Raw genomic sequence first — 8,783 nt, 5'->3', positions numbered from 1 at the left:
GATGTCTACACTGTTGACACCACGCCCGATCAAAGAAACCAATTCGAGTCATGGAAGTTACTTGACTATGAGAGATCTTTGCCCTTTCTTGAATGCTCGCGAACTTACCCAATGTGTCAAAGATTGAATCCTTCAATGGTTCACACTTCAAACGATGGAGAGAAAGGGTATTCACACCCCTAGATGTACTTTCAACTATGCAAAGTATCTCATCGATCACAAAGACCCGGGAGGAGGGTTCTAATGATTTCGAAAGAAATCAAAGCTTGGCTTAACTCAATGGGAATAAGGTATGTCGACATGCTATTTTGAGTACCTTGTCCAATGAAATTTTTGATATTTATTGTTCAAATAAGAATGCACATGATATATAGGAGAGTTTGAACAAGAAATACATAATAGAGGATGCTGGTACTCAGAAATATGCTATTGAGACTTTTCTAAAGTTCCATATAAGAGAGGATAGAGATGTAACATCTCAAATCCATGATTATCATGTGCTGATTAATGATTTGAAAACTGAGGGTATTAATTTACTCGAAACCTTTGTTGCTGGATGTTTGATTGAGAAACTCCCCGAGTCTTGGAAACACTATAAAAATAGTATGAAGCATAAGCGCAAGCAGATGACCCTTGAGGATGTGATCATTCACATTCACATAGAGGAAAAGAACAAGACTCGGGATGAGGTATTGTCTAAGGAATTCCATTCTAAAGCCAATATCATTGAAGGTAATCCCAGCAAAACTAACAAAACCTCTAAAAAGCAGAAGTACAACAAAAATAAGAATTTCAAGGTCAAAGGCACTTCTTTTAAAAGGAGTGGTACTGGCAATGGAAATTGTTATGTTTGTGGTAAACCTGGACATAGGGCTTTTCAGTGCAGGCACAAGAAAGACACTGATGATCTTCCCAATATTAATATAGTTGAGGGAGATGATATTATTGCTGCTGTAGTGTCACAAGTGTTCATGGCCACTGGGAAGAAGAACTGGGTACTAGATTCTGGTGCCACCATGCGTCTGTGGTGATGTTGAAGCCTTCTCGGACTACATACTAGTGAAAGATGAAAAGGTCTATATGGGTGACTCTAGTCCGTTCTGTTGAGGAACAGGCAAGATTCTTCCGTTTAACCGGGGAAAACCTTTTCACTTAGTAATGTTCTTCATGTTCTTGAGATTCGTCAGAATCTGATTTCTGTGTCCTTACTGGGAAAAGTTGGCGTCAATGTGACTTTTGAGAGTGACAAGTTCGTTCTGACAAAGAATGAGGGTTTTGTTAGTAAATGTTATTGTAATAATAATGGTCTTTTCATGTTGAATGTACTTAACAACATTATTATTAATAAGAATGAATCTGCTTCTGCTTACTTGTTTGACTCTTTTAATATATGGCATGCATGGTAGACTAGGACATGTGAATGTTCAGTATATGAAAAGAATGAAAGCATGTGGTTTATTGTCTGATATTTTTGATTTTTCTAATGATAAATGTGAGATATGTGCTGAGACTAAAGCCACAAAGAAACCCTGCAGAACTGTTTCTAGAGATAAAACTGGATTACTAACTCTTATTCATACGGATTTGGGTGAATTCAGAAGTACCATGTCTAAAAGGGGGAAGTTTTATTATATTACATTCATAGATGACTTCTCTAGGTACACCATGGTATATTTACTTAGAAACAAGCATGAGGCAGGTGAGATGTTTCTCAAATACAAAGTCGAAGTTGAAAACCGAATTAATCAGTAGATTAAAAGACTTCGGTCTAATAGGGGTGGAGAATATGAGTCTAACCCTTTCCAGGACTTTTGTGACAAGAATGACATTATTCATGAGACTACTCCACCATACTCTCCTGAGTCTAATGGAGTAGCCGAACGGAAAAAATGAACACTAAAAGAGATGATGAATGCTATGCTTGTAAGTTCTGGAGCTTCCCTGAACTTGTGGGGGAAACAATCCTATCTGCTTGCTATATATAGAATAGGATACCCAACAAAAAAACAGGGAATAAGACACCATATGAGTTATGGAAAGGTCATGTACTTAACCCCATTACATACTTCAAAATGTGGGGGTGTCTTGCAAAGTTCTTGTGAACGAACCTAAAAAGAGAAAATTGGGACCTAGAACCGCTTGATTGTATGTTAATTGGTTATGCTCATAATAGTCTTTGCATATAGATTTTTAGTAGTAAAATCGATAATAACCTTGTCGATGCTAACACTATTATAGAGAGTAAAAATGCTTGATTTCTTTGAGAATTTGTTTCCTTTGAAAATTGGCATTGAGAGGTTGGTTGCTCTAGTGAACAACAATCAATGATCTGAAATTTCTGAACAAGAAATTCGGAAGAGTAAAAGAGATGTGAAAATCCACCAATTTTGGTGATGACTTTTACACGCTTCTTCTTGATGATGATCCCGGCGATATAATGAGGCAATCAGTTCTCGAGATGCACCTTTCTGGAAGGATGCTATACACTCAGAACTAGATTCGATTATAGCTAATCACACATGGGAGATAGTTGATCTACCTCCTGGGGCGAAACCTATATGTTACAAGTGGATCTTCAAAAAGAAATTGAAACTAGATGGTTCCATTAAGAAATACAAGGCTAAACTTGTAGTTAAGGGATTCTCCCAGAAAAAAGGCATTGACTATTTTGATACTTATGCTCTTGTAACTAGGATTTATTCTATAAGAGTTCTAATGGCTCTAGCCGCTATTCATAATTTATTTATTTATCAAATGGATGTAAAAACTGCATTTTTGAATGGTGATCTTGATGAAGAAATATATATGATGCAGCCTAAGGGTACGATAGTACCAGGGAATGAGCAAAAGGTATACAAGTTAGTTAAGTCTTTATATGGGTTGAAACAAGCGCCAAAACAATGGCATGAAAAGTTTGACAGTGTCATGATGTCTAATGGATATCACATAAATGATGCTGATAAATGTATTTACTTTAAATCTTTTGATGTGAATACATATGTGATTATTTGTCTATATGTGGATGACATGTTAATCATGAGTCCTAGCCTTGATGTTGTGAGAAACACCAAGATGTTTTTATCCTCCCAATTTGAAATGAAGGATTTGGGAGAAGCTGATGTGATTCTTGGAATCAAAATCATCAGAAATTGTGATGGCTATACGCTTTCACAAGAGCATTATGTTGAGAAGTTTTTGAAGAAGTTTAACTTTTATGATAGTAAGCCCGGTTCCAGACACCTTATGAGGCAAATAGTGAACTTCAGAAAAATGCTCAACATGGTGTCCTTCAGTCTAGATATACTCAAATTATTGGTAGTCTCATGTACTTGATGAATTACACTAGACCAGGCATTGCTTATGCAGTTAGCAGGTTAAGCAGATACACTCATTGTCCTAGCCAGGAATATTGGAGTGCGTTAGAGAGACTAGCCAAGTACTTGAGAGGAACAATGAATTACGGCATACGGTTTAGACAAACTCCACCTGTGATAGAGGGTTATTGCGATGCAAACTGGATATCTGATTCTCATGATATCAAGTCCACTAGTGGTTATATTTTCACCCTAGGTGGAGGTGCAGTCGCTTGGAAATCTTCTAAACAGACCTTGATAGCTCGTTCAACCATGGAGTCCGAGCTTATTGCTTTAGATAAAGCAAGTGCTGAGGCTGAGTGGCTTAGAAATCTCTTGGCAGATCTTCCTATTGGTACAAAACCTCCTCCAGCTGTACCTATGCATTATGACTGTCAGGCCACGATAACAAAGGCAAAGAGCAAATTGTATAATGGGAAAAGCAGGCATATTAAATGCGAGACTACGCCTATAAAGCTTTGAATCTGAGTTGTGGCTCTAGATTATGTGAGGTCAGAGTTAAATTTGGCCGATCCTCTGACAAAACCACTTAACAGGAGACAAGTGGTTGAAACGTCAAGGGGGATGGGACTTTTGCCTTAGATAGAGGGCGACACTGATGGCAATGCCACCTATGTGATTGGAGATCCCATTAAGTAGGTTCAAAAGAAAAAACAAGTCACCTCGTCGCTCTGGTATGCTATTGTCTTTCTTTGAGACGTCCCACCCTATGACTAGATAGCATTTTTGTATACTTTGTATAACTTGAATTACAATGAGAAAGGATGAGTTATTTTACTCTTGTTGGAATCCATAATCCATTATTTTTTTGAGATAGTGTATTTTAACTGCAATGTACACTTGATGGATATCCACCTACGTGAATGTAGAACTGGGTCGGTTCTTATGAGTATTCGTGGCAAAATCTTCAGAGCATTCATGGAACACAGATATGAGGGGCCAAAAAACGCAACACCGCAGAACAAACATATAATGAAAGAACAATGTGGGTACATGTGTTCTATTTTACTACAAGGGAATGTTGGTTCAAAGATTTTTTAATCCACCACTTTCACGTATTATAAAACACATGTTACCCTATGGTAGTTCAAGCGAAAAGCACCAAAAGATCTTATGCATTGTTTTTTCGATTCTCTCTGGCATTTCGTTAACCTATTTCTTTTGTAATATCCTATTCCAAAATAGTGGGGGACTATTAGTATTTTGAGATAGTGGAGGATTGTTGGAATCTCCAAGAGTATTTCAAAATGCTTGTGTGTGTGTGCAAAGTGGAGGAGATGAACTATGTGTGTTCTCTTCACTTTAGTACATTGTGTTTAGTCCCACATTGGTGAACCACCACTAGCAAGTGAGGTATATGAGGAATTCCTCTACCATAAGGGCGTGCCCTTAGGGTACAAAGGCTTTTGTGTTAGGAGAGAGGACTCACTCAAAGCCACACACGCGCCCGCCATCCGACCGAACCGAATCCAATGGGTTGGGCTTGGGCTCAAATTGTCTAGTGGGTAGTGGCTTACCAATTGCCTAAACTTGTTTTGCTTTTTGCAAAAATTTCGTGGGTGTCCTACTTCAAGTTGGTTTATGCTTCCTAGCTGTTTTTGAAAACCGACTTTGAGGAGTCCTTCTCCCATCTGGTATTCAGCTGCTTCCTCTATATAAACACTCGCTCTCGTCCATAGAGGGGTATCCAATCGACTCCAAAGAGAGAGAGAACTCGAGTATCCATTCAATCCAGACCAGAGAAACAGAACTCGTGAATACCAAAAAAGCCTTCATCCCACTTCAGAGAAACAGAAACTCATCCCTATTCTTCTTCTCTTCTTCCCCGCCGCCAGAGGGTTATATTCTTCATTACAGAGGGTAGTGCGATTAAAGTGCAAAGTCAAAGCATCGCTAACCATTGAATCTCGCGGAGGAAGACGGTTTGTTGCCTTTTTCTCAAGACTATTGGAAGGGGCAAAATCTTTCCTTAAAGACAGCCTAATCCGCGCCTTGGTTATTACTTGTTATTCTGTCCTTATCTTCTATTGTTTTCTTTTATCTGCATACAACAAAAAACAGTACTCACCGTCCTCCATGATAAACTCGAAAGTAAAGTGCATCTCCTCTCCGTTAATAGAATCAGTTGCAGCCCAGGAACAGCAATGTATTTCTTCAAGTTTCGTCACTACCATTCCCGAAGAAACTGAAACAAAACAGAATATACGAACACAATTCAATCTTAAATAGAGTAAACTCAAATAAGAAGAAACAACTGATCTTACTTGGATGATTCGCGTGGATCTTGCGATCCCCCCATTTTTTTGTCAGAAGCACTCGAACTTTTCCAGATGTTTTGTGCTTCAAGAGCTTCACGCTACACCATATTTTTTCTCCTTTTCCCCAAAATTCTCCCAAACTACAAGTCAAGGGCCAAAATATATATACGAGAGAAAAAGTGAATACAAAGAATGTACGTACTGTAAATCATTATTGGTAGTAGTTTGAGACGTGAGAATTAAGCAAGACGAATTGAAGTTAACTTACTCATCGAAAAGCACATCTTCATCCTCTTCACCATATATATAGTGTTCACTTTGGCTGTCCATTAATCACAAATTTACAGCTTCAATTCTTTGTAAGAGATATAGAGAGAGAAATGATAGAGTTGACTTTGGGTATTTATATATGAATGAAATGATGGTGTCGACATTGAAACTTTTAAACCTGTTTTGCCTCGCGAAAACTTTTAGTTTACGACTCCTCCGGTTCAAAATTGAATCGGAGTTGGACCGTTTTTTTCTTTGAACTGGCTCAACACAGTACAGGTTTGAACCCAGCCGAGTTGACAGCCCATCCCAAACATATGTAGAAGCTTTGTTCACTAAGGACCCTCGAGTTTTATTTGGATCCTATTTATTTATTGTCAAAAAAAAATGTTTATTAGTTAAAAAATACTAGCCACTGTGCAGTGGTACCTACTTGGGCTATATTGAGTTTTTTAAAAAAAATTATAAATATTAAATTACTATTTTACCCTTCAAAAAGAAAAAAGAAAATTAAAAATTACCAAATTACTCCTGAGACATACACCAAAACACTGTTACTCAACCCCCATATTTTTCTATATATTAAAATTTTTTTGAAAAAATAAATGTGTTTAGTTTCTATTTAAAAAAAAATAGTTTTTCATCCAAAAAACACTTTTTGGTCTCAAAAACTTGTTTTATGATAATTAGGTAAAACTTGTTTTCCAAGTTAAAAAACTATTTTTCTTTAAAAGAAACATTTTGGGTGCTAAAAGCAAATAAACTCCCATAATATTTTAGACTTTAGTGATTTATGCCACGATATACCAAAATATATTTAGAAACATAGTGCGAAATCTGATTTGATAAAATAACTTTTAAGAAAAATCACAATCAAACATGTTTATTGAAAAACTGTTTTTAGAATAAATATTTTTTCATAAAAATGATTTTTAAGAAAAAATGATTTTTTGAAAAAATGAGAACCAAACACCCACTTAAGTTAAAAGATCACTTATATTTTTCAACTGATCTTCCAAAAACAAAGCACAAAAAGTATAGAAACAAATAAGCAAAACAACGAAGACAAAGATAAGCAATCAACCAAATCATTATGTTTAAACGGGAGTGAATGGAAACATACACCGCTGAATCCTAGCAACAAGCACTGACGGGAGCGACAGCGGTAAACTAATTAAAATGCATTGTTTTTTTTTTTTTGACAAGTGATATTTATTGATAAAATGCACTGTGAGTCCTTGATTCTTCTTTCGGGTGTTCCACACAAGACAAAATGCTCAGATCAGCCTCAACGGCAGCAAAAAGTACCTCTGCTGCTACCAAAAGAATACTAAAAACTATAACCATCCTTTGACTGAAAAAGAAATGCAGATCTCATTCGGACCTTCGAGCTTCGCATTCCCCATATAAGAAACATCTAACCATTTGCCAACACACACAGGAGATTCTACCAAATTCCCATGCTTCCGCTACGAACTGTGATCCTTTACTTACTTACACTTACATTCTAAGGGCAGTAGGATCACAATGGAGATTGTGGCATCGGAGGCATTCCTATACCACCCATTGGAGGGGGAGCACAACCACCTCGCATCCAGCTCCTCCCATTCCAGGCATTGGCAGGCGGCAGAACAGTAGAGAGGGAAGGGACATTCCTCTCCTATTCCATATCATCTGAGTTGAGCAATCTATGAAACGGAGTCACGGATGTACCAGTATATATTGTGGCTCTTGCATTTTCACCGAAAAAAAAATCACCTACACAACACCGTACGTGGAGAGTTTGCCTCAATAATTTCAGAGATAGACCTTCAATATATTTCATTCAATACACATACAAATCAAAATTCAGTTCCATTTCAGCCCAACACCGTGGCAGAAATGAGAACTCTCTTTTACCCAGTGCAACAAAGTAAAATGCAAGTTCTCTGGTTAAACCAAATATGGACAGCCAATAAAAAAAGTACACGCAGCTATACCTTCTGGAAACCATATCCTTCTCCTCCTTCCTTAGCTCTCACTTCACCTCGATTTTGTACTTTACAAGTCCGTCAACTTTGCTTGTATATTCACAAATGTAACTGCAAGCATACACACAAAAGTGAAGGTTGAGATACGTTCGATCAACAAGATATAAACATAAGAAATGAGTAGAATGCGAGCACAGGTCAGTTAAGCTGGTTAACTTGTAAGTTTACAATGTATAGGTTGAGATATAAGTCAAAATTTGAGTGGATCGAGGAAACATTGGTAGCTCTTTCGAATGTCAGAAATTCCAGTTCTTCGAAAAAGTTCAGAATTTTATATTACCTTCCTTCTTCTTGCCATCACCTTTCTTCTTGGTCTTCGTCCCCAGAGATAGCCATGCGTTGATTTCTGGCTAATCAGTCACTGTCTTAGTGGGCTGTAACTCCTGCAGAGTATGAGATGTAATCCGGTCTTTATTTCGCTGAAGATAAATCTTGAAGCTTTCATCTCTAAGTGATAGTTCTTGTCAATCGCTCTCTTATATATAGTAGTCTGTGTCTCGTCTAAAAGCTTAGGCTGCAACATTTTGCATCGTAGTATAAAAAGAACACACAATAACAACCGAGCTTCTCTGTCTATAAAAATGTGAGAGCTAATAACAGATGACACTTACCAAGCGGTCCCCTGTGCTGGTTACTATATCAACTGAATAGACTTCATTCTCCTCCAATTCTGCATCGTCAACTTTGGTCTCAGGATTGGATGCACTTAGTATGACTTTGTTCCCATCAATTACGAACTGCTAAAGTTGATGAGTGAGAACGCCTTCAACAATTTTGCAGTCATAAGCAGCTGCAACCTTCTGAGTAGCTTCTGTTACATCTTTGTTCTGCTATATTAGGAACGTTTGTCT

General features: G+C 37.4%; 1 protein-coding gene and 1 long non-coding RNA gene across 2 annotated transcripts in view; both read right to left on the bottom strand.

Moving 5' to 3' along the window:
- The window catches only part of LOC147483357 (cold-responsive protein kinase 1-like), a 29,832-nt gene that overhangs the window by 17,964 nt on the left and 3,085 nt on the right, over positions 1-8,783 (bottom strand). The gene's annotated exons all lie outside the window — the stretch shown is intronic.
- LOC147483358 (uncharacterized) lies at positions 5,443-6,153 on the bottom strand. The gene is made up of 3 exons (XR_015203965.1): positions 5,901-6,153; positions 5,639-5,772; positions 5,443-5,559 (listed from the first exon to the last, which is right to left on the bottom strand). It is a non-coding gene; the product is annotated as an uncharacterized LOC147483358 (long non-coding RNA).

Source organism: Coptis chinensis, chromosome 8 (assembly GCF_015680905.1).
Source record: "Coptis chinensis isolate HL-2020 chromosome 8, ASM1568090v1, whole genome shotgun sequence".
Lineage (NCBI taxonomy): Eukaryota > Viridiplantae > Streptophyta > Magnoliopsida > Ranunculales > Ranunculaceae > Coptis > Coptis chinensis.
This window is presented reverse-complemented; position numbering and strand designations above follow the sequence as displayed.